At 44.8% G+C, this 23,249-nt stretch overlaps 2 protein-coding genes across 4 annotated transcripts in view; both read left to right on the forward strand.

Moving 5' to 3' along the window:
- LYPD6B (LY6/PLAUR domain containing 6B) overlaps positions 1-2,995 on the forward strand; it is a gene marked incomplete at its 5' end in the record, with an annotated part of 50,401 nt that extends 47,406 nt beyond the window's left edge. Inside the window, 2 exons of the mRNA XM_080598738.1 lie at positions 478-637; positions 2,103-2,995. The remainder of the gene's footprint in view (positions 1-477; positions 638-2,102) is intronic.
- Positions 2,996-3,135: 140 nt separating this feature from the next.
- Positions 3,136-23,249, forward strand: part of LYPD6 (LY6/PLAUR domain containing 6) — a 49,829-nt gene continuing 29,715 nt past the window's right edge. For 2 of the 3 annotated variants that reach the window (XM_080599281.1, XM_080599280.1), the window contains exons 1-4: positions 3,136-16,894; positions 17,607-17,729; positions 19,025-22,528; positions 23,004-23,228. The gene's annotated coding sequence lies outside the window, so the exon portion shown is untranslated. Of the gene's footprint in view, positions 16,895-16,917; positions 17,730-19,024; positions 22,529-23,003; positions 23,229-23,249 lie in introns of those variants that run through there. The other variant, XM_080599282.1, reaches the window with a different exon arrangement.

Below are 23,249 nucleotides of genomic sequence, written 5' to 3' on the forward strand. Positions count from 1 at the left end.
TTGAGTAGGGAGTTAAAAGACCAAGTGCTCACAATCCCCTTTTGAAGATTAGAGTAAGATAAAGTGTAAAAGTCATGTGGAAAGATTTTTCTTAATTAAAAAAAGTGGAAAAAAAAATGCTTTTTTTTTTTTTGGTCATGGTTTTCATATTAGCCTTATTCCATACTGCTATGCATGGCATTTTCACAGGCTGGCCTGGGTCTTTTAAACCAGTGCTGCACGCATTGCTTTTAAACTAAGCAAGGTTACAGGTGCTGTGCAAGAGAACACACAGTGCACCCTGTGTGCTGGTGGCCCAGAGCAGCCCCGTGTGGTCACTGCTCTTGCGCTCAGACCCTGTGCTCATGCTGTGCTCTTTATCAGGAGTTACGTGCATTTGAAAACTAATGCTGGTAAAGGTCGGCTGTCAGGCTAAAGCACAACTGCTCTGTCCAAATAATCTTGTTGTGAGCTTGGTTAATGTTGTCCTTTTACCAGATACAGGTCAATCCTACCAAATAATGCAGCGAGCCCCCACCTGATCTCTATCAGCAGTGACTGCTGATAAACACCTGCGTAGGCGAGCTTGGAGCTTCACTGGGAATGATTCCCAGTTATTGCGTGAGGAAACCGTCCTCTGGTGATGCACTTCTTAAAGGTACTTTTTTTCTTTTTAAGGCTTTGTCATTCTACAGAGGTGCTGAAGATCAGGAGAACGTGGTTACTCTCCTTTTGCTTTCTGTCATCTCCCCATAAGCACCTTGTAAATGCTGCTGCTGCCCAGAGCCGCCCCTTCTGAGGGCCACGTGTCTCTGTGTGGGATGGCTTGTGCTCTCTTTGGACCTACGGCCTCTCAAAGCATCTCTGCTGCTTTCATGTTTCTTTGCCGCTGAAGTTGCATGAAATGGATTTTCAATGTAAGGCTTTGTGGTGCCTATGTAATGGTGAGATGACTCGCAGCCAAGGACCCCAAAGATGCACAGATGAGTAAAATCCAGAAATGAAAATGGTAATGTTATTTGCTCTCTAAAGGGTGAATATTAAATGTTATCTTAGAATCATTTAGGTTGGAAGATACCTTCAAGATATGAGAGGCAAGCATTTTTTTTAAGTATTTTTTAAGCATTTCCTCTATTACTGAGTCCACTCTACGTTTCATGTATTTAGCACTGAAATCCTGAAGTACTGCCTGTTCGTTTACTTTGTCTATTATCTCTTGATGAAGAGAGACCGTACTGATTAAGAGCCGTGCTGAGTGCAGATGCTTTCACTTTGTTTGAGGGGGCAGTTGCCATGCAGAGTTAGTCCGCTCACATTGGCAGCAAATCAAATTTTTCAGAAATGCCTCGTGGAGAACAGTTTATTCATGAGCTTTCCCTGCAGAACCCCCCAAAATGGGACATATTCCTCTGGTCTGGAAAGGCACCCATGAAAGTTGTCAGCAAGAAGGAATTCCTGCAGTTTTTTTCTTGGGTCAGAGCAGAACAGATCCATTGCAGAAGTGACTTTTGATTTTTTTTGGAAAGAAAATGATTTGGCCTTGATGCAAAATGTGGGACCTGAATTTGGGGGGATATCTGAGGAGGTGCTAGAGAAATTGTTGCAAAGCCTGTTGCTGTTCGTCGTTCACTTGCGTAATGTTAGGTGGTGGTGGGATTTGTCAGCGACAAGAAGTAGTACTGAGAATATTTTTTTTCTTTCAAAAAAACATAAGTATGAAAAAGATTTGAATATTGTTCCTGATAAAATGCTAAAGTAGGAAGCGAGTTATGCTCCATATCTCCTCCACAGTTAATACTTTCCATAAAGCTGTAGGCTGGTGAATCACTTTCAACCTTTTGAAGTCGTCATGTTAGGATTTAGGGACTGCTTAATTGGTGCCTTAGGACTTTCAGCTACCTGAAGGGCAGGGACAATACGTATGCAAATACACCCGGTCATTTGAGGAGCATCCCTTGGTTCAAGGGATAGTTGCCATGCCTGGTTAGTGCGGGCAGGTTGGCACTGACTCAAATTTGTTTAAAAAAATAAATAAATAAAAATCCTTTGCATGGAAACCATATTTTGTTAATGAGCTCTTCTGTTGTGCCATTATTCGTTATTGCTTACCAGCTTTTCTTTAGTCCTTAGGTATTATCTCTTGATCCCCGCGAGGAAATTAACTGCTGCCGTGCACCAGAGTGAACAGGACTGACTGAGCTGGAGGGGGGGGAGGGAAATAGGATATTTCAGAAAACCACATCAAGCATTTATGGTTGTCAAGAATTGATGATGATTGTTACTTTCATAAAACCAGAGCATCCTTCTCTACCCACTGTACTTCAGCTCCTTACGGGAATTTTATACTGAATTGTTCAGAGCTACAAGTGATAGTAGTTCAAAGGAGAGCTGGCTTTTTACTATTATTTTATTATAATCCAATAGCTAAACTTATTTGTGCATTTGCAAGACAGTTTATAGGGTTCACTTCAGCCTAATTTTTGTTTCCCTTCTGTGTTTTCTGCGGGGTCCCTTCCGACCCATGTGGGGCTCAGGGAGCGATGGGATGTTGGTTTGGGGATCGTCTCGTCATTCTCAGTCTGTAATCCTGAGAGAGGAAAGTCTGGGGGAACACTCCCCTTTGTAGGGTAATTGTAAAGGGCTACGCCGACATGAAATCCTGTTGGGAAGTTCATTATTACTGTGGCTGACAGAGGTAAGCACTTGGCTCTAAATCATTCTGCCGTGGAGCGTTAATTATAGGTTAAACTCTTTGTGGGTGTTATATGACCTTGTAACTCTGGGTTTCGTGTGTTGGTATTTCTGGTCCGTAACGCCTTGTAGGACAGCGCCTTAGTCACTGGTCCCACATAGAAAGAGACCAGCAGGCTCTGTAGGAAACCTGTCGATTCCTCTGTGAAATAAGAGAACACCAAATTTTGTTATCAGTGTGATTTCCTATTTTAAAGTATTTTTTTTGCACATTAGTGCAGGCAGGTTTAATAGGAATAATTAAAAACATTTTTTTCTACCTTGCTTCACTTGTGATGTACAGATATTTTGGTTGGGCTATCTTCTATCGCTACAACTTTTCTGTTTTACTCAGTATTTCACACCAGAGTCACGTTTGCATGCATTATATACATTTTCTTTATGCTTTTATGCTGTGTTGTAATGGCTGGATGTTATTTAAAGTGAATTATCCGATGTTTGTGAATTTAAGGTGACTAAAATTACTTTAACTCCAGACTTGAAAAGTTGGTTTAGGTAAAAGTAACAAAAATAGAGATTCTGGTAAGTAACTGACTCAAACTTTTTGGGGGAGGGTCCACATATGAACTTTAGCATGGAAAATCTGTCAGTAACTGCAGCAGAGGTGCAAGATTTGGTTTTGATTTTTTTTCTTCTTTTGCTGACAATTGTGTTAATTTGTTTAATTGCCTTGGTCAGCATGCATATATCCACTTGTGGGAATTAAAATGTCAGAGCAGTGTTTGCGGTGGATGCCGCTGTATGGCTGGGATTGCTGGGGGTGTTGGCTTCTAAGATCCCCGAATATCTTGCTTTTGGTGACACTGCCATGCAGGTGAACTTCATCCCTCACCGAGAGGGTTCTCCATCTCTCTGAAACTTCCTTCTATTCACTCAGAAAATGCTTTGACAAGCCAAATTTTATAAGCTGCTCTTTCAAAGTAATATAAATCTAATACAGCTCCTGCCATATCTGTCAAACATCAGCAGTGCTAGGGGCTTTAGTGGGATGACATTCAACTCACAATTTATTCCTTTCTGATTGTGAATCATTTCCAGAACTAGCTTTTTTCTGTTATTGCAGCTATAAATAAATATTCCATTTATACATGTAAGACATGTCAAGAAATCCTAGACTTGGTCTTGACATGCAGCCACTCTACTTTTCTTCACGTATACTATTAATAGCTTACTAATGAGCAAAGGCTCTAAATCACGTTTGTAGGACTCTGATTTTCAGCAGCTGAAATGCTGCCTCCCCACTAAATTACATTTTAAAAGTTTAATTTAAATGAGCATTAAGGCACTTGAGGACTGGCCAAGACCTTGTGCTGTTTCCCACTTGGCTGGCATGCTGTAAAAATATGCACAAGTAGACATGCATGCCTTGAAACATTTGGCAACTCTAAACCATTGATTAAGATTTATGTTGTCTTTAACATATGTTTATATATCCCTTATGGACATAATTTTAAGCAAATGCATTACATTAAGGAATTTAATTTTTTTTTTTTTTTACTAGTACAGCTTGCATGAAAGTCGGCCCGTCAGGTTTCCGTGCCGATGCCTGGCAGCAGCTACGTTTCAGCTTTTATTCTTTGAACTCACGAAGGTTTGAGAGAACTCCTGGGACTGCCCCATGGTGAGGGTTCTTTTAAGCTCTGTGAACATCGATGAAAAGTTTTGAGTTCATCTGAAATGCCATGATCAAGGGCTTTTGGAACTTCATTTCCTGGGCTTTATTTTTTTTTTCTCGTTCAAAAGCTGTCTTCTCCTATAACCAGTTTTCCTGATAAATTAGTATTGAAGTTCTTTGAGGCCAGCTAGGAAATGAATCTTCAGGAGAGGTTCTCCAGGAGGATGTTGGATCAGCGCCTCAGGAGCAGTGGTTGCTTTCCGCCTATGGCTACAAACCAGACCTCGAGGGTCCGGGCGTTCCCCGAAGGCTCCATGGAAAGACTTTTCTTAACAGGGAGGAGGGAAGGGAAGGCTGGTTTTGGTGGGCCCTTATTAGATCTGGAGCTGTTCTCTCTCTTCTGACCTGCGTATCCCCTAAAGTTTCCATTACTCCCCCTTCACTTGCCCCTTTTCTCCACCAGTTTGTGTTCCAGCACGTGGGAAAGGAGCTGATGTTTGAAGATGTCTCTCTTTGGATTAGCAGCAAAATAAGGTCTGATGTCTGAAATTAATTAAAGATTCTGGGTAAGAACAGGGTATTCACACTTATAATCTACCCTCACCCTTCAGAGGTTACCTTTTTGCAATTTCTTGCCTTTATAGTTCAGTAGTGTGTAGTTGCTTGCATCGTGTCCAGCAGTCTGTGTAAAACAAGAACGTTCGTCTTGCACCTCTGAGTGTTTGAGTGCAGTCACGGTGATCCTCCCAAATCCCACGTGTACCCCAGAAGACTTAACTCGTTCAGGTTTTAAAGCGGTTCTGGATCCCTGGATGACAGACACCCTGGAAGCGATACTGCCCAGCTCTGCGTGCTGAGGTAGAATGCCTTTATGTACGCCTTTACACAAGTCCCCTTTTCAAACTCTGGATAAAATCCTTTAGCTCTTATTTGAAAGCTCTTTGAGAAAAGAGATCGTTATCTTATTTTTTTCTTTCTTTAGTAAGTGAGAGCGTCTCTATCTGCTCTGCTTAAGAAGTGGCATTTCATTCATTTATCACCTTTATCTTTCCCATGGCCCCGTCCTAGGGAGCTCCTGATTAATTCCAGCAGCATGGAGGTCTCCCCTTCTCCCTTTCCCTCCTTTGCATTGCCTTGTGAGCATAACGTGCCTTTTTCATTTCCTCGTGTAACACTTCGTGCTGTCGTCTACGTTCTGCATGTTTAGCCTGCCACGTTTAAGTAAGCACCAGCCTTAAAGGAAGTTGCTGGGAATTTATAGGTGGCTGTGGGCAAAGGAGGGCCCCTGAGGATAATGTACTGCTGAAAAGGTTGAACCCTTTGCTCATGGGAGCCAAAAGCAAATTAAAGAGGACACGACAATTTGTTGTGCTAGCCATCTTACAGTAGAAGCTTCCAAAAAAGATGGTCATGGGGAAGGCAAGAGACAGCAGCATGAGGCAACTTGACTTACGGACACCTCCGAAGGATGAAAGAGCAATCTGGGTTACTGAAAGCGCGGTCGCTCAGCAATTCATCACGTAACTGCAGGGTGTAAATTGGATGTGAAACCTAAAGCCCTTTTTGCTGAGCTAACGCCTGTGCTAGGCGTGGGTGCCTGCGTCCCGGCTGCAGCAGCGGCTGCGCTGCCCCTGGACTCGGCGTTACAGAGACGCTTCCCGAGACGCCCTGACTCGAGAGGGACGGCTACCGAGAGCAAAGCTACGCCGTGTGCGAGGACGCTGGGGCTGCGTGGGTAACAGGGCCTTTTTTCCATCTGTCAGCAGCGCAATCTAAGCAGTCATTATGCCTGTGCTTTGCTGCAGCTGCTGTGGAATTTGCTGTCCTAAGGCAAGTAATTTCAGAGCTTCCTCAGCTGACCTCCAACCCTTGCTGCCATTAACTCCTGTAAATCTCTCTGGTATGAATCCAGTGCAGGTAGATGACTGGAGATAGGAAAGTTGACTAAATTACACTTTTTTTTGTTAAACTAGAAATAAATAAAAAATTGAGGGATTGGACCTCTGGAAGAAGATAATTGTTAGCGATATGGTTAAAAGAATAATCTGATGGCTTAAAGTGCTTGATGGATTCAGAAGCTAATACACTAAGTAAAATTGTGCGGAAAAAAGTAATTCACTGGGGCATTATTACAGTTAAGATGAACAGATTCTGATATTTAGGTTGGCTAAATCAGTCACCAATCAGACCCAGAAAATAAAGGTACGAAATGTTTACACGCTCCCTGTGGAGAACACAAAAGGTTTATGACTAGGCAGAGCCCCAGGACTTGAGAAAGGCTGACACACGTTCTTTATGTGACCACGCAGAAGAGCACAGATGAGGTGTACAAGGTGGGGATGCGCACTCCTCTTCATGCCCCTGCTTCACCCTGCCCAGATCTGGGGGTCAAAACTTGGGGGGCTCTGACCACAGAGGATGTTCTCCCTTTAGGTTTCAATCTTACGGAGGACATGTAGGTGTTAATTGAGTAATAATTATGTATTAACCTTTTGGAAACCTTCTCAGACTGAAGGCGGTGTTGAAAGCACGCGTCTAACATCTCCCCTGGTGTATCTTGCTTTTCATCAGCTCGGAGCAGAGTCTTACTTCGTCACAAATAGCCCTAGGTGTTAATGAGAGGTGATATTAGTCTCCCCTGGGAAAAGAAGCCCCCATTAACAGCCAGACATCGCGCTTTGCTCCCATACCTCCTCTACTTTTATTTGTTTTTTCCTTGCGGTGAACCTTGAGGTGTTCTGTGGCCTCTGTCTGCTTAAATTTTACCAGAAACCCACCAGAAATTTCTGTAGGAGGTCATCGTTAGGCTCTGTGGGCACTATGTCCATGGCATCTGCATCATGGGCCGTGCTGACAAGTTGTGATGGACACAGGGACTTCATTCCATGGCTTGGGTTTGGTTTTTTTTCTTTTCCCTGTCCGAAAGCTGGAGGTAAACATCTATCACGGAGGGAAGAATTTGCGTGGGGCCTTAGGCTAGAAACGCTCAGGTTTCCCTGTCAGATGCAAAGTGAAGCAGAAGGACCCATCTGACAAAAACAAACCTCCTCCAGAAAATAAACTGTTACGCAGGAAAATCCCTCTGCAGAAACCCCTCCGTTTTTGTGTTATGCTTGTGACTTGCTTTTGTTTTTAACTGGGAAGTTCCCCTATAGCACGTGTGCGTGTGTGTGGTCTCCTTAAGGAGGGGAACAATAATAAGCCGTGTGTCCTGTTTGTTTCTCCCAACTGCAAGCCATGGGCTTGTTTTGTGTTGCTGACTTTTATGAGACCTTATTAATCATTTATTAGTCGCTCTTAACCAGATTACACAGCGCACGTGCACCGGAGCTAGCTGTACATAGCCGTGTCTTGCACTGATACCATCCAGCGCTGCTTCGGCAGCCGTTTAAAACCCTGCTACTCCCTAGGATTAACCAGTAATTACACCTCTGGCACAGCTAATAAAGCCAAACGGGAAAAGGTTTGCACATCATAAAGCACTGGGGGGAAAAAACACCGCACTGAGCATCCTGGATGCTTGGGTTACTCTGATTCTTCTGCAACTGCTCGGTGTATTTTTCCTATCGATCCTCCTCTATAAAGTCCCCAGTGTATGCCAGAGGTGTTACGAGGTTATGTTAGAAGGCACCTGGTGTTAGAAGAGTTTTAAAGTCATTACTTAGCAGAGCTTTTAAGAACATCTACATTCCTAAGGAATTTCAAAATACACCTATAGGACCTTGCCAAAAATATCAAAGCCAATTTTTTAGACTGGGCAAGGGGTTGCTAAGTCAGTAAGCACACTTTTAAAATATTATCCATGAACAATAAAAATCGTAATCATTTCTACTGCTAATAAACCCCTGCGGTTTTATTGCTCTAGCTGCCAGAAATGCATTAAGGAACGGATTTTTGAGCGTTTTAATCATGAGGCTAATCCTGGCTGAATTCAAATAGGCGAACTAGCATGAACATGCATTTCGTAGTGCGAATACAGACAGAGTAATTTGTCTCACGTGAAACGCAGTGTTTTGGTGGTGTTTGTAGTCCTCCCTCTACTGAGCTGGTCGTCACCAGCCCTATCGCAGAAACATCCCAGTAAAGACCCAGTAAAATGTGCGGCTAAGCATCTCTGCGGCCAGTCTGGTTTTTCTGAATTTTATAACTGGAGGTCAAACGATGCTGCGCGACTAATATGGGGCACTGAGATTGTCCTGATGGCTAGATAAGGTGACTGCCAGCACACTGTACTTTTGTGCCTTATAAAGTAACTAAATGCGAGATGCAGTCTCCTCTGAAGCTCTTAAGTGCACAGCAATTACATAAAATTTGCTCAACTCTTTCTTGTATCCGCTGAAATCTAAGCGACGAAGAATGTGGCGTTCGACATGCAGATTGATAGAGTCCTCGATAGGCGCAGCCGCTCAATAGCTCTGTGTTTCCTCGCTGGATTTCCTCAGTATTCCCATTGTTAGGTTGAACTTGATAAATGCAAGGAGATAATGCAAATGGAGGGCTGGGATATTTTGTTTATCTGAAGGAAAAATAGCTAGTAAAGACAGAACGCTAGTCAAAATTAATATTTTGATTCTGAATAAAAGCTAAAGCAAAGCAACGTTAATTTTCTAGTGTGTTTTTGGTATGCGGTTATGCTTAAAAAAAAATAAACTTGATACTTGTTAGGAGGGGCAGTGCAAAGACTGCTTATTTCCAGAAGTAATGTAACTCTAGCATTGGGAACTGATATGTATGTAACAATGGTGGCATTCATGCTGGTCTTCAGAGATTGGAAATGAGCAGTTAAATAGTCCTGATTTTCTCAGACCCAGAAAGGTAGGCTATGCTCTTTTCCTCATTTATATAGGGAAAGATATTGGGGGGAAAAAATAAAATTGTGTTTTTTTCACCCCCAGACAGAGAAGCTACGTCCATTGCTGGCTGACAGACTGTTTCATAAGCACTGGGAGTACTGAAAATCAGGCACGGAAACCATGTCTAATGTATCTAGTAGTATGCTGGACCAAAATGTTGTTTCTGGTGACCTCATCTAAGCTGCCTATTGGTGTTAATCTTTTAATTTATATATATATGTGTGTGTTTGTGTGTGTGTATTCAGTAAAATACTAGACAGAGAGAGAGAAATGGCCAAAGTCAGCATCCACAGCAACAGGTAGCTTTTGGAGAAGCATTTTAGAGCTGATACGGTAGGAAAGCCCTCGCTGAACACGAGGTTTATGTTTATAGTTTATCCTTTGCATCTGTCTTTCTGGGGCTAAAATCTCAATCTCCGATTCAGTGTGGCTTTGAGCCATCTCAAACAGTGTTCAGCATGTTCTATTTGGTTCAATCCTGTCTGATGTTTGCTCATCATGCCTTCAGACTCTGCTCTTCATGCATAGTTTTCCCTTGTTCTTCATAGAGCAAGTACCTGCCCAGGCCTATGTCTACACACCTGATGGGTTTAGCTTCACCTTCTTTCACTTTGCTCCTATTTATGTGTAACTTATCCGCTAATGCTACAACTTCACTTAATAAGGAAGGAAAAATTCCCCTTTCTGATTTTCTCTTCCTGAGAATCTGGGGTTTATAATCATCCCCCTTCAAAACACCTACCTGGGCAAAGAAGGGTTCCCAGTTTTACAGGCAGGGTTAAGTAGGACGTGTCTACAAGAAGCTGTAGATCTCCTGTTCTACGCCCTTGTTTTCTCTCCTGTTTCCTGCCCAGTGCCCCCAAATCCTCCTTGTTTTCTGAGAAAACCTCTTGCGTATTGCTGTATTCACCACCACTCAAAACACCTGCAGAGACTGGCTTCAGGTTCATCGCAGGTAGGTCTGGGTACCGCATCCAACAGCGTAGCCCCCATGAGAGAAGTTTGACCTGGGGAGGCAAAAGCAGGACACAGGTGCATTCAGAAATGTCAGAAAACCTATTTGTGGAGCTGCAGGAGCACAAAGGCACTGAGCAAAGGCTGGAAGCCAAGGGCCCGAGCTGACAGCTGCATTCTTGGCTCGCTGCTGGAGAGCACAGGGCTGTCGCACGGCTCCTCAGCACGGAGCCAGCACAGCTGGAAGCTGCAGCTTCTGAATCACGAGGGCCTGGAGGAGAAAAGATCATAGAATCGTAGAACAGCTTGGGTTGGAAGGGACCTTAAAGATCATCTAGTTCCACCCCCAAGATGCCACCAGTGATGTGGGGCAGAGGGGTAAAATATGATCCCTGTAAGGAGCTGAGATTTTACATCAGTGCTGTGGTTTAAGTACGGGTGAGGTATTGGTGTCTCTCTTATTGCTGTTGAGAAATTGTGGTGAGCCTTCTCTTCTTCACCACGCTGCTTAGAAAACAAGGACCCAAACTGATCCATGCGTACAGCCCGGTGGAGAGGACGCTATCCTGAGCCAGTTAGATGCCTTGGTTATATCAGTCTTGCACAGGGTGCCAGATCCTTGGGTGGTTCAGAACAGTGCAGGATGATGTGCAAGGGGAGACAGCCTGCCAGCAGCAGAGGGATGCTCCTGTTTCCTGGGGAATCTCTGTATCTGAACAAAGCATCCCTGCAGCTATGATGAAAATACCTTCTCCTAAGCCGGTGCTGTGTAAGGAGGTTCATTGTGCATGGAAAAGCTGGCCATGCTTGGGCAGGAGAGGTCTCCTGCTTTGCCTCGAGCTGTTTTCATAGATTGCATCTCTGCGTGATCAATGCATCTGGCTTTTGGCGCAGCCCAGGATAGCTGTCAGCATGCAACATAGGGGCCAGGGTGCAAGCTCACCGCTGCTTATAGCAGAAACCAGAGCTTTTGTACAGAGAACGCGACCCACAGCGAGGTGTGGGAGGGAAAATAATCTGATAATGAGATGAGATGAAATACTATTTCCTGGGAACGCCTTTTCCTTTCTATACGCAGCTTTTGGGCTCTAACATCTGGAAAAAGGAAGGTCAGCTGGGGACAGGGAGGCCATGAACATCTTTCCCGTATAACACCTTGCCATAGGAGCCAGTGGGTTTGTGTTTTAAGACCAGATTTGGACGGGATCTAGCTTTGCAGAAATGTGTTTTTGTCATAGTCTAATTTATAACAAAAAGGGAAGAAAAAAAAACTCTTTGAAAGTTCACAGGCAATAATCTTTTTCAGCAGGCTTCTGGAACTTAGCCATTTCAGCACTCATCAAAGTCTCCAGCTTTAGATCAGCAGGTACCAGCTCAGATGCCAGCAGGCTGACAAAGATTGTTGATTTGCGTATACAAATACATGCAGTTGGCCTGTAGGGTTGAGGTCAGTGTGGCACTTCTGCAGTGATGCATTTGGTTGTGGGGCAGTCTGTCCTTGTCTTGAGGATTTGTGCTTTGCTCTTGTTGAAGTCTGGGAAAATGCCCATTAGCTTTTAGCCCAGGAGAATTGGATTAATTATGAAATTTTCAAAGTATACTTTAATAAATTTCTCCATTAATATAATTTTATCCTTGTCATTAATCATGTCACATTAGCAAAGTATGCTCTTGACTTGAAGGAATTTTGTTTTACATTTCCCCTCTCCCCAAAATTTCTGCTATAAATAAATCTTAAAGACAGTTATGCTTTTTCCAGCTTTTCAGATTAACAAGATAAAATATTTGCTGATGAATTGCAAAAACGAGTTGGAGCTCCTGAGCACTACTTGGAGGCTCCCACATCTATGGAAAGGGGACAGACTGATCATTGCAAAGCTTAGCTGCGTCCCAGCAGCGAGAGCAGCAGATGTTCCTCATGGCATGCAGAGAAATGCCATTTGCAGAGGATGCTCCCATGACATCCTGGTGTCCGTGTGGGAGGGTACAGCTGTGGTCATCTCCTAGCAGGTGTCGCTGCCGTGCTATCACAAGAAAGACCTGAACCATTTTTTGCAGCCTTTGCTCCGTATGAGCTGGATGAAAGGAATACCTCCCAGCCTTCCAACTCCCATCTCTTTTAGAGAGACGTGATTATTTCAGCCCATTCTCTTTAGATTATGCATTTTGTGGATGATTGCTATTACTGCATGTTGCTGTTCAGTATATTGGGGACCCTGAGAAGTCTCAGCTGGATGGGTGCGAAGGCAATCCTGCTGCCCGTGTTCCTCAGGGGTCCTCATTTAACCTGGACTGCAGGACTTCACTGAGAACAAGGAAAATTTTGCCAGTGCTTCACTTCCCTGTTAGATTTTTGCTCCTGTTTGGCTTGAGTAGCTTTTGCTGTAGTGAAAGTGTTTTACTTCTCAACCCAGCTATCATGAGCTAGCTGAACAGATTGTCACTGGGTGATCTTTGCTGAACTTTCCCTTTCACTCTGTCAGAAGATGGCCTTAGGTCGAAAAGCTCCCGTTCATTTCATCTTCCTCTGTAGGTCATGGGTTTTAGACCTCTGTTCCTACGCTCTGCAGGAACATGCTCTGTTCTGCGTAACGCATTTCACAGGTTTCCTTCAAGAAACCACACCGGGTTGGTTTAGCAATGATATCTGGCTGCTCTGAGCAGAGCCGATGGCATCTGGTGGGCATGCTGCGGGGGCCCTGTGTGGGCTGCAGGCTGGCCAGGCCAAGCCGAGAGCGTGTCTGGTTCTGAGGTGCCTCACACCCCGGAGACGCGAGAGAGCCTGGGCCCAGCCCTCCTCCCTCACAAAATGGCGGCCGCGGCGGCCTCGCCTCCTCACCTTTGCTCCTGCTCAAAATGGCGCAGCGGTGACTGCTGCTACCGCGGTCCTGCCCAGCTGCCTGGCGCGTTGGTTCCGTGACAGCAGATGGCTTTGCATCATTTACTAGTGCTTTGTCTTTAGCTCGGTTCTTATCCTTCCCAAGCAGCGACGGACTTTATTTTGTGGTTAACCTCGTAATGCAGAAGCGCTAACTGTGAGCATTGCTTTCTTCGTTGTTGCCTGGGGTGTGAGGCCAACCAGCCCCGCTGGCTGTCGCTGCGGGCCCTCAGCACCTCCTGACCTCGCAGGGTGGGTAACCAGGTCCTCAGTTTCTCAGGACCACAACGGGAGCCTTTCTCCCCCTCCAGCTGCACGTCCAGATAACCCACTAATGAGTCTGCTCCTGGTGCCAGCTGGACTGGATCCCAATCTGAAACTATTTTAAGCGTACGTGTATATTTAAGCGTGTGAGTAGCCCCACTTGAATTCAATTCACTTTTTGGGACTGGGCCGTGGTGGAAGAGCTGGAGGGCTTTGTGGTGGTGAATGAGGCATTCACGTCCTTGTTGCGATACTCTTTTGATGAATGTGCTTGGCTTTCCCAGCAGCGTGAGCTAGCACCGAGCCATAGCTGCTGCTGGCTGTCAGAGCATTAATTATCCCTGAACAGGGAGAGTTTGTCTCAGCTATATTCTGTGTGAAACTACGTAATCTCCACGATGAAAATTTCTGTAATGAAAGTAGACTGCAGATGATCAGTTGTCGCTATGCTATTTAAAGAACAGAATCTTTTAAGTGATATCTAATGAGCTTGAATTATATGAAGAAAATAGAATAAACTGTGCACCTCCCGTTGATTTCTCTCCCACTGAAGCAATATATCTTATTCAATATTTGATATTCAAAATCGAGATTTGAAGGAAAAAATTGAGTTTTCAATACTCCAGGAAGAAACGCACAGGAGCATTTTATATTTTAAAAGATATCCCCGTATTCCAGCAATAAGACAGCGTTTGAGAAGCAGCATTTGGTGGCCTGCTTCCGGCATGTCGTGCAGCCCTGGGATGAGGGCTGGAGTTCTGCAGCGTTCCCCAGTTCTGCAGCTTGGGGAGCATCGGCTGCCCGGTTCCTGTCGCTGTGGCGTTCGTGGTAGATCTCATCATGTATTTGCCATCTCTGGATCCCTGCCTCCCCCAGGTGAGGGCATTTGTCTTCATGCTGATGCAATTTTACAGCTCTCTTCTCATTCCTGCGGGGAACCAGACTGCTTGGCTCCATGGCTGTTAGCATGAACTGCTTGCGGAGAGGTAAACAGATAGCAGAAGTTGTGGTCATTTCTCAGGTTCATTATAAATCCTTCAAAATATTGCTTGTTCCCCGTTAGATAAGAAGAATAATAGGTACAGTTCAAATACCACGATCTAACCTGAAGTTTCCTTAGAAATTGCTATTACTAATTTAGTACAAAAAAAGCAAAGTTACTTGATGATACTTGGTGGTATTCCTGGATGGTTTTCCATTTCCTTTGCATATATTTAATAACAGTAATTAAAATAACCTGAAACGCTCTTCTCAGCCCAGAGATGCCAGCGGAGCAGGAGAGAAACGTAGCTGGGATTTTGTAGCTCAACAGCTCCTAGGCTTTTTCCCTCCAGCTCACCATGAGAGCAAAATAACCGGATCAGATCTGGACTGGCCATCTCTACATTCAAATCCTCAAAGTTTATCTCATCCTCTCTCATAAGGATTTCTTTTAGCCAGCTTGGGAGCAGCTTAAAAGAAAATTAAGAAAACAAAGATGGAATCGTGGAGTGACATATCATAATGAGACCTTTCAGTCTCTCCGAACTTTCTCATTAACTTGCACCGAATGCAGACTTCAAAATTACAAAAGGATTTTCTCTCATAGCCCATAAATAGTCTGTGCTTAGAATATACCACATTGTCTCAATCTTTTTGGCTTATTCCCAAAGCCGCTTCTTTTGGCATGCTACAGTTGATGGGAATGATATTGTAGGAAGAACAAAGTACAGTTTTTCCAAAGGAAATGATAAATCTGCTGTAGGCTTTCAAAGCAAGCTAACATAATCATCAAGTGATTTTTCTTCTTTTTCTCTTTTTTCCCCCCCTCAGGAATGTAGGAAGAATACGGATGTTATTTTGGACCATTAACATCTTAAGTATAAAGACATGTAAAGTATTCCCCAATGGCTTCTCCCCCCTTCTTTTGTTTATTTTTCTTATTTTATAAAACTAAAAGCTTTTTTTTTACCCTGTGTATAAAACATATAGCAACATCACACCACAGTTCTGCCAAACTGCCACTTAACATGAACAATTACTGTTTCCCTCTGCAGAATCATTTTTTTTTTTTTTAATCAGTTTGTCCTTCCCACATTTCTCACTTTATCTCCTTAATGTATAAAGCCAAGGAAGACACCTTGCTGAAAAGCAACTCCATCTGTACAATGCAGGCAGCAGGTGCTATGATTAGGTTGCTGGTAGCAGATATCCTCAACCCATCACAGTAATTTTGATGTAAAAGCAAGAGAGGAAAAAAATATTTTTTTATTTAAATATTTTTCAGCCCAATTAAACAAGAAAGACTAAAGTTGGTGGGATCCTGGCATTAATTCAGCTTTAGTGTGCATTGGATCAGGTGTTTAACAGCATCAGATGTCGAGTTTCAAGCCAAATGAGGGCTCTCTGCTCTGGGGCACCGAGCAGCCCAAATGGTCCTAAGGAACGCCGGAGCTGTCTCTGAACCAAAAGATTGCACGTGTGATGCTGGCAAAGGTTTCAGGACATTTCTGCAATTCCCAGAATCTGGCAAAATCTGTAAGGGAAAAATTGCACATCAGTCTCTTCTTGGTCTTGGAGCTGGAGAGGAAACGTTGTGGCAAAAGTCCACGTGCTGCTTGAGCAGCTTTCTGAACGGGCACCAGCGAAGTGACATAATGGTATTTTTCTGTGTCAAAGACAAACGGCCAGAGGCAGAGGCTGGAGTTCAACGTGCTGTTATTTGTGCCACCACAGAGCTGCTTTCTCTGCCCAGCTCATTCGTGCAGCCTGACACCATTTCCGTGGAAGGGGGTGTCAGCCTATTTGGGTGTGATTTGGGCTATTTCTTCCACATCATGTTGGCACCGCTCTCGTGTGCCTTCTGCTGCTTGTCTCTGCACTTAAAGCTTTTTTCCCTGAGATAAACTTGATGTTTTAGTCCCCCTTGGTGTTTTTTCATATTTTTTTCTTTATTTTTTTTTTGTTCCCTTGTATCTTGGTTGTGCTCTCTACCTAGTTATGGTGGAGAGCTGAGAACTTGCATACAGGTATTTTCCTTGCAATTAGTGAGGATCCAAGTGTCATTCATAATCAGCTACAAATATCGGAATTTATTGGGAATCTTCTTCAAACGATTTTTTCTCCTCCTAAAAAATCCCTGCAAAAATGACCAGGAAGTTCAGATGTTTTGTATCTGAATATTTTGGTGCGTTGACAAATGGAGAGATGCTCCTTGTGTGGCTTTTACCCAGGGAGGCTGCACTTAATGTCAGAGGCGATTTCCTGGTTTTGCTTGCTCCTCTAGTAGGCAGGGTGTGGAAAAAAGTAAAAGGATTGTTTTGGTCATTTTGTGAAAAGCTGGGTTATTTATCACACAACTTTAATGTTCCCTAGGCCATGGTGTGTATATACACACACAAATTCTATCTGCAATGAGTAACTGTAGCCCCTCCACTCTTTTTTAAGATTCAGGGAAGAAACAGAGATGCATTGGTTTGGGGAACAGGGAGCTGCTGTTTTTTTCCATGAAGTGGTTTTTGTTATTTACCAAAACCCACCAGAAAGCATCAAGCAGACACGAGATCTGGCAGCACCACTGGAGGCAATACGTGCACAGAGGCACTGCGCGTGCACGAGCATGTGGGAAGGAGGTAGGTGGCGTGGCTGTCTTCTGGAAGTGCGTGGCTTCGTGCAGAGGGAATGGCCTTAGTACTTTCCGACTGGTGGAAACAGATTTGTTTGCATCACCCAAAACCATAGGCCGTCTTACCTGTTTGCTGCTTGTTTTTATAACATATCTATGAAAGGTTTTCAGAATGCTTCAATTTCTTTGTGCGGTGTTATTTCTGTACTCAGAAACACTGGACTTTCCAAGATACTATCACGTAAAGGTGGTGAATTTCATTTCCTTACCCATTCCCAAGAGACGCTGCATTTTGCTTTCTGCTTTCTCCCTGTCCTCTGGGTGGGATGTGGCGTTTATCTTCACGGAGCAGGTCGCAGGGGTATTAATGCTTCCTTACGCAGATCCCAGGGAAAGAGTTAACAGAGTGCAGGCTATCAGGTTCATTTCCAATTTTCCACCAGACTGTAATGAAACGCCACAATGCGTCAAACCAAACCTCTCATTAGTCTCCCCATTAGTTTTCACTCTGGTAAATAAACCAAGGGTGCTACTAGCAGTTAATAATAGGCAATCAGGGTCTCTTTCACGGCTGCCACTTTTCTCCTTGCTCTTTGTGAAAAAGGAACTGCGTGGAAAAAAATTTACCTTCCTTTTCATTCCCCTAATTATTTTTTTTTAATCCTTCATTTCATGGTGCTGTGCTCTGCATGGCTGCCGGTGATGCAGAAACGCTCTGCGCATGGAGCACACTGGGGGCAGGCAGGATGCCGCGCACCGGCCCTGGGATTGATGGATGCTGCCAGAAATCTCCTGCCGGTGCCAACGCCCAGCAGCCAACTAAAACACGCCGTAAGTCGTCCGCTGAAATGTTGTTCTTGGTGGGTACAGCGGGCACGCTTAAACCGTGGCTGATAAAATGGGGAGCACGTTGTTAAAACATGCCACACACCTGCTGCTAGGAAGTACAAGCTTAGGTAGCCGCGTGTGAGTGCTGTGCTGCTTACTGTTTGGCTAGAGCTTCTGTGTGGTGTTTCTTAGTCAATTGTGTTTTTTTGTTTTTGTTTTTTAATTATATCTAACTCACATTGTTCATGGCCCGAAACCTGAAAAGAAAGTTTTTTGGGTATGCTTATGCTTTTAAGCATGCACTGGCTGAGTAACAAAGTTTCTAGCCAGGCAGAGGATGGCAGCTCCTTGAGGATATAGGGATTTTCTCTGTCACTTAACAATGGATTTTCTTCAATCTTATGTTTCCCTTTCCCACGCACTTATTTCTCCACGTTATCCCTTGTCCTTGAAGCAGCCCTGCTTTTCCATCTAATTGTTCTTTACGTGCCCATCTTTCTGTAAACCTGACCTCCTTCTTTCTTGCGCCGTTTTCTTGTTTATTTGAAGTATTGTTTTTTATTAAACCAGGTAGGTGTTATGTTTGGTTCTATTAAGTCATGGTCTCTCAAAGGGATGCCCAAAAGCCATCGTATTTGAGAGCTGCCATGGAAAATGAAAGGATACTGAGCTTGTATGAACTCCTTTTTGAGATTCCTTTGCAGGTTGGGGTACTAGGCTGGGTGCACTTAGATCAAATAATGGACCAGATTCTGGAGCAGATTTTTCTCTCTTCAAGTAATATTTAAACCAAGTCCCATGGAAGACACAGGAATGCCCAATGTGCCTTATCTTTATAAAATGCTGCGATTTAATAGTGTGTTCCTAGTTTTAATACCAATAAAGTAATTTCTAAACAGCAGAGACCAGTAACACCATAGATTTTTACCTTAATTTCCTTCATAGGACTGGAGAATTTGGTCTTGCTGTTATCACAGAAAGGCACCCATGACTGCTCATTCACTCTTTTGGCTCTGGATAGCTGGTGAACATTATTAAATGCTGTTAATTATGTCACTAATTGCATGTGAAATCAAGGACTGTTTGGGCATGCAGGAGCCTAAGCCTTATATTTTAAACATGACTATAAAATACCGATAGCTTAGAATATGTCTCCAAGCTATTGTCCTTGAATCTTCTACCAAACAAGATGAGCACAATTAATCTTGCATAAAGTTTGGCAATGCAGCACTGTCAGTCTTGTTCCTGTGGCACAAATTTTAATACCCTCGTTGCTGATCTCAAACTTTTTCTTGCAGAGGCCACCCTTTTTGAAAAACAGGGTTCTGTGGGGCCAGCACGCAAACACCCCGTGTTGCCTGAGGTTTGTAGGAAAAGGGTGGTAGCTGGGCACCGCTCTGTGTCTGAACCCTCCTGTATCTCTGAAGATGTGGGTGCTCAGTTCCCATCAACAAGCAAGACCACGGCTATAACATATACAGACTCAGGTTACTGGGAAGCACAGTAATGTTTTGCCATCTCTTTTTGGTGAAAAAACAGAAAGCGGCGGACTGCGAGGGCAGCTCTGAGAGCAGCCATGTGCTTTGCGAGCATCTCCGTGCCCTGGCTTTTATGCAGCCTGACCGTGGAAGTCCCAGCCCGACATCCACCAACCTCCACCATCCGCTAAGTTTCGGTCCGGAGGCACAGATGCCGAGAAGTCCAGCCCTGCACCCAAACTAGACTAGGTCACGATGGACGCAGAGAACGAGAAGGTAATAGTCCTGGCTTAGCTATTTTCTGGTGTTTGCAGGGAATGTGAGGGATCTGATCCAGCAGAGCTGAGCCATCGATGCATGCTGCTGTTCACATAAAAGATACGCAGCTGGAGAAATGGCTTCGTGTCCCCCAGCTGTGAACATTCATAAACCATCGCAAGCAAGGGGATGAATAAACTGCATTGAACGTTAGTGCTGCCACCAAGGCCTGCGCTGAAGATACTGTTAAATAGCAATGTCTTTTCATGCTTGGTCAATTAGAAAGTGTCTGAAGATGTATGAAAATTGAGATCTATTTTTAAATAGCGCACAAAGGCAGAGTCACAGTATTTAAGGCCCAGAAAAAAAAAGCCCCAACCATTTCTGAAGGAACAGATGTTCACGATTCATGCACCCTAAAGACAAAACAGGATTTGCTATCAACAGAACTAATGTTGCTGGCCAGTTTTGTCTATATTTTTTAACTCTTTCATGTAAGCTTTTAAATTAATGAACTGCTAATAACTACGAATAGCTAGCTGTTGATGGTCCGGGGTTACCATTTTTGACTTGGTGTGACAGAACATCTACTTGGATGTCCTGGTTCATTGGTGCTCGTGAGCCTGCCATAAATATCTTGTGTCAATGCTACAGCTCTCAGCAAAGGGATACGTACGGTGCTCGGCTGCGGCGCGCAGTCCTCCTCAGGAGAAGGAATACGTGACTTTCACAATGAGCTACCCAGTGTTTTTGTGGTTAACATCAATTATTTCTTTAATCCTCAAAGCTGTATGGGACTCTTAAAACGCCTTACAATTTATTTCATAACTTACATAATTTTACAAGTTACTTTAAAAACAGCTTTATAAACCAAGTTCCGGGCTGTCAGAAATTACTGTTTTATATATGCACACAGTCAGGTAGGTACACCTCTGCTCCTACTGATGGAGTTGTGAATTGGCGTGTATCGATCCGTGTAAAACCCTTTTCAATTACACATTTTGACCTGCAGAAACACAAAGCTTTTGTAACCCTCTTGAGATGTACAGCTTTTATAATCCCGATACTCTTGTGGGATTTCTGTCCTTTTAAGCCTTTTATCTTCCTGGTGCTGTGCCTTGCTGCTCCTTTTGTCTTCTGTTCACTAAACTCATCACCTCTATTGTTACGGTTGATTCCTTGGGATGATTCATGATCCCTTGGGAGCTCCAGCCAGGTGAGCTGATTCCTATTAATGGTATTTGTGGGAATAGATATGAAAATAATTGCCTGTGTATTGTTAAGTCCTATATATCAGACTTGGCTTTTTCATTCTAAAGGATTTAACAGTGACCTGATTCAGGAGCTTGGTCCTCTGGTGCTTGGCTCACTGCTGGCAGTATTCAGCATCTATTCCACTCTTTTAACCTTGTTCTCTCATTAGCCTACCTGAAGAGGGGATTTCTCGCTATCTGGGGTCCAAGCTGGCTAGCACCTCAGCCCACGGAGAGGGCCACGTTAGCACCGAGTGCTCGAGGTGCTCCAGTAAGTTTTACAGCCACCACCTGATGGGACCTGCCAGTAATCCTCACAAGATGTGCTCCTCTGGCCAAACCAGTGCCCGATATTTAACTGGGGTTGCCGTAACTTCCTTCTCAAGTGGGCTTTCAGGCTCCTGCCCTCTCCATCCAAGCGCTGCCTGCTCAGCACCCAGCGCTGCTCCACACCCAGCCCTGACTAAGGCCTTTTGCCCAGGGCTGCCATCTGCCTTTCAAATCACCTGCCACAGCACTCGGCGTCCCGGCTCTGCCCCGGACCCCGAAACGCTCGGTACCTCGAAGCAGGGCGAGGAAGGGCATCGTGTCCTGCCCGTGCAGAGCTTTGGTCTCCTGTCCCTTTAGCAGACCTCTGTATTTATTGCCCGTTCTGCTAGGCGTTTCCTCTCATTCCCAGGCGCTTCTTCAAGCCCTCCTTCAGGTGACCTTTGGGATATGATGGTCTGTGGAGGTCAGCCCATGGCTTTTTTTTTTTTTTAACCTTAATGAGTGATCTACTACACAGTATTTTTCCTGTGAAACTATGGAATCTTTAAAATGAATACTAATACTGCAGCTACCCTAAAGGAGGACATGGACCTCTGTTTCCAAGCTGCCATGCACATCAATCCTAAGCAACCAGTCTAAAGCTTCGCAGTCTTTTCAGTGAGCAAACCTCACTTGTGTCGACAGAGTAACTCTTGAAAAAATGAAATTACACACGGAATTGGGCTCAAAACCCCCCAGACGACAAAAATACCTTTGGCTGTGTCAGAGAAGTGCTTGAGAGAGCTTGCACTTGCAGATTATGTTCCCGTAAACATGCAGAGAGGAAGCAGGAGCAGGAAATACCGGTGCTGCCGCGCCGGGCTCCCGCCGGAGCCCGTGCCCCTGGTTTGTGCGCAGGGAGCAGGAGATGGGGATCGGGGCCGGGCTGTGCAGCTTCAGCATCAGCAAGAGCCTCCCTGCCTTTACGAGCAGCTTCCAGCCAGCAGCCAACGCTGATTTAATACTAATGCTTTTCTGATGAATTGTCTCTTAGTCTGTTTTGAATGCTTTCTGCATGACTAATTAATGTACCGAAATAAATTAAATTGCCTTGTTAAACTTTACGCTAGTATGTACAAACAGGCGGCTGGTAGTCACGGCTCTCACTCGATATTTTATCTAATCTTCGCGTTCTCAAGGACGGGGCACTGCTTGTTATCTAAAAGCCACTTAACTGCGTGAAAACCTGATGTCATGCGTCTCTAAATATGTGTAGGTATTTGTGCGCAGTCTGTTGAGAAACAGGCTGGAATATAGCGAGATGTACGTAATTACATTCTTCTAATGATAACAAAACCCACTTGAAATTGGCAAGAGATGAAAACCTGCAGCCTCATATATGGAATTTTGCTTGAGTAAAGCGTTCTGTAACATTATGCTGGGATAAAACGGCGTGATTCATCGCTGGAAGGACACTCCCATCTGGAGCAGATAGTTAGAAATCACTCGCCATTGACCCTCCTGAGCGCTGGCATCAGCTCCTTGGAGAGGAGAAGCAGCGGGGGTAAGGAATCGCGCGGCGGGAGGCTCTGCGGTGCCCGGGCACCTCGCCGCGGAGAGCGGCGGTGGGATGCCATTCCTCTCCCTTTTGGCTGCTCTCCCAGACCTGGCCGTGCTGCGGGGAGCTTGGGAGGGGGGAGCCTCTCTGCTTGCACCGTGGGGCCGTAACCCCCCCCCCCCATGCAGCGACTCGTCTGCGTGTGCGCTCAGGGCTGTCTCCTGCTTACATTCGTGCGACCGCGGGGCTCCACTCCCGCTTTTGAATTTACCCTTTGCCATCTGCAGATTTTCTTCGTAAAGCAAGGGAGACTTGTGCGAGAGAGCAGAACAGCAAAACAATTTTGGTTGATTTATATATGCGCATATATATACGTATGCTTGAAATAGTTTTGCATCTCATTTCTAACAACGCCTGAAAGGAACCTAGGGCTCAGCACAATCTCTGCCCTGCTAAGATCCTAATCTTCCCCCTCTGCCAGGCAGCGGCCAGACGCGCAGCGGGCACGTTTGCTCCATGACGGAGCAGCCTGGCTGCCGCAGGACGGAGCTGGGGCACTCACGGAGCACGCAGACGGAGCTCCCACTGCGGGGAGCCGGGAACTGGCCGGTGGAGAGCACCAGGAGGATGTCCCCGGGGTCCCTGCTCCGCTGAGGGCACGATGGGAGCCCCCTGACCGGCGGGGCTGAAAATACATGGTGCAAAGGTATGTCTCTTTTTGTTGTAA

The sequence above is a fragment of the Anser brachyrhynchus genome (assembly GCF_964034855.1).
Source record: "Anser brachyrhynchus genome assembly, chromosome: 7".
In the NCBI taxonomy this organism is placed as follows: Eukaryota; Metazoa; Chordata; class Aves; order Anseriformes; family Anatidae; genus Anser; species Anser brachyrhynchus.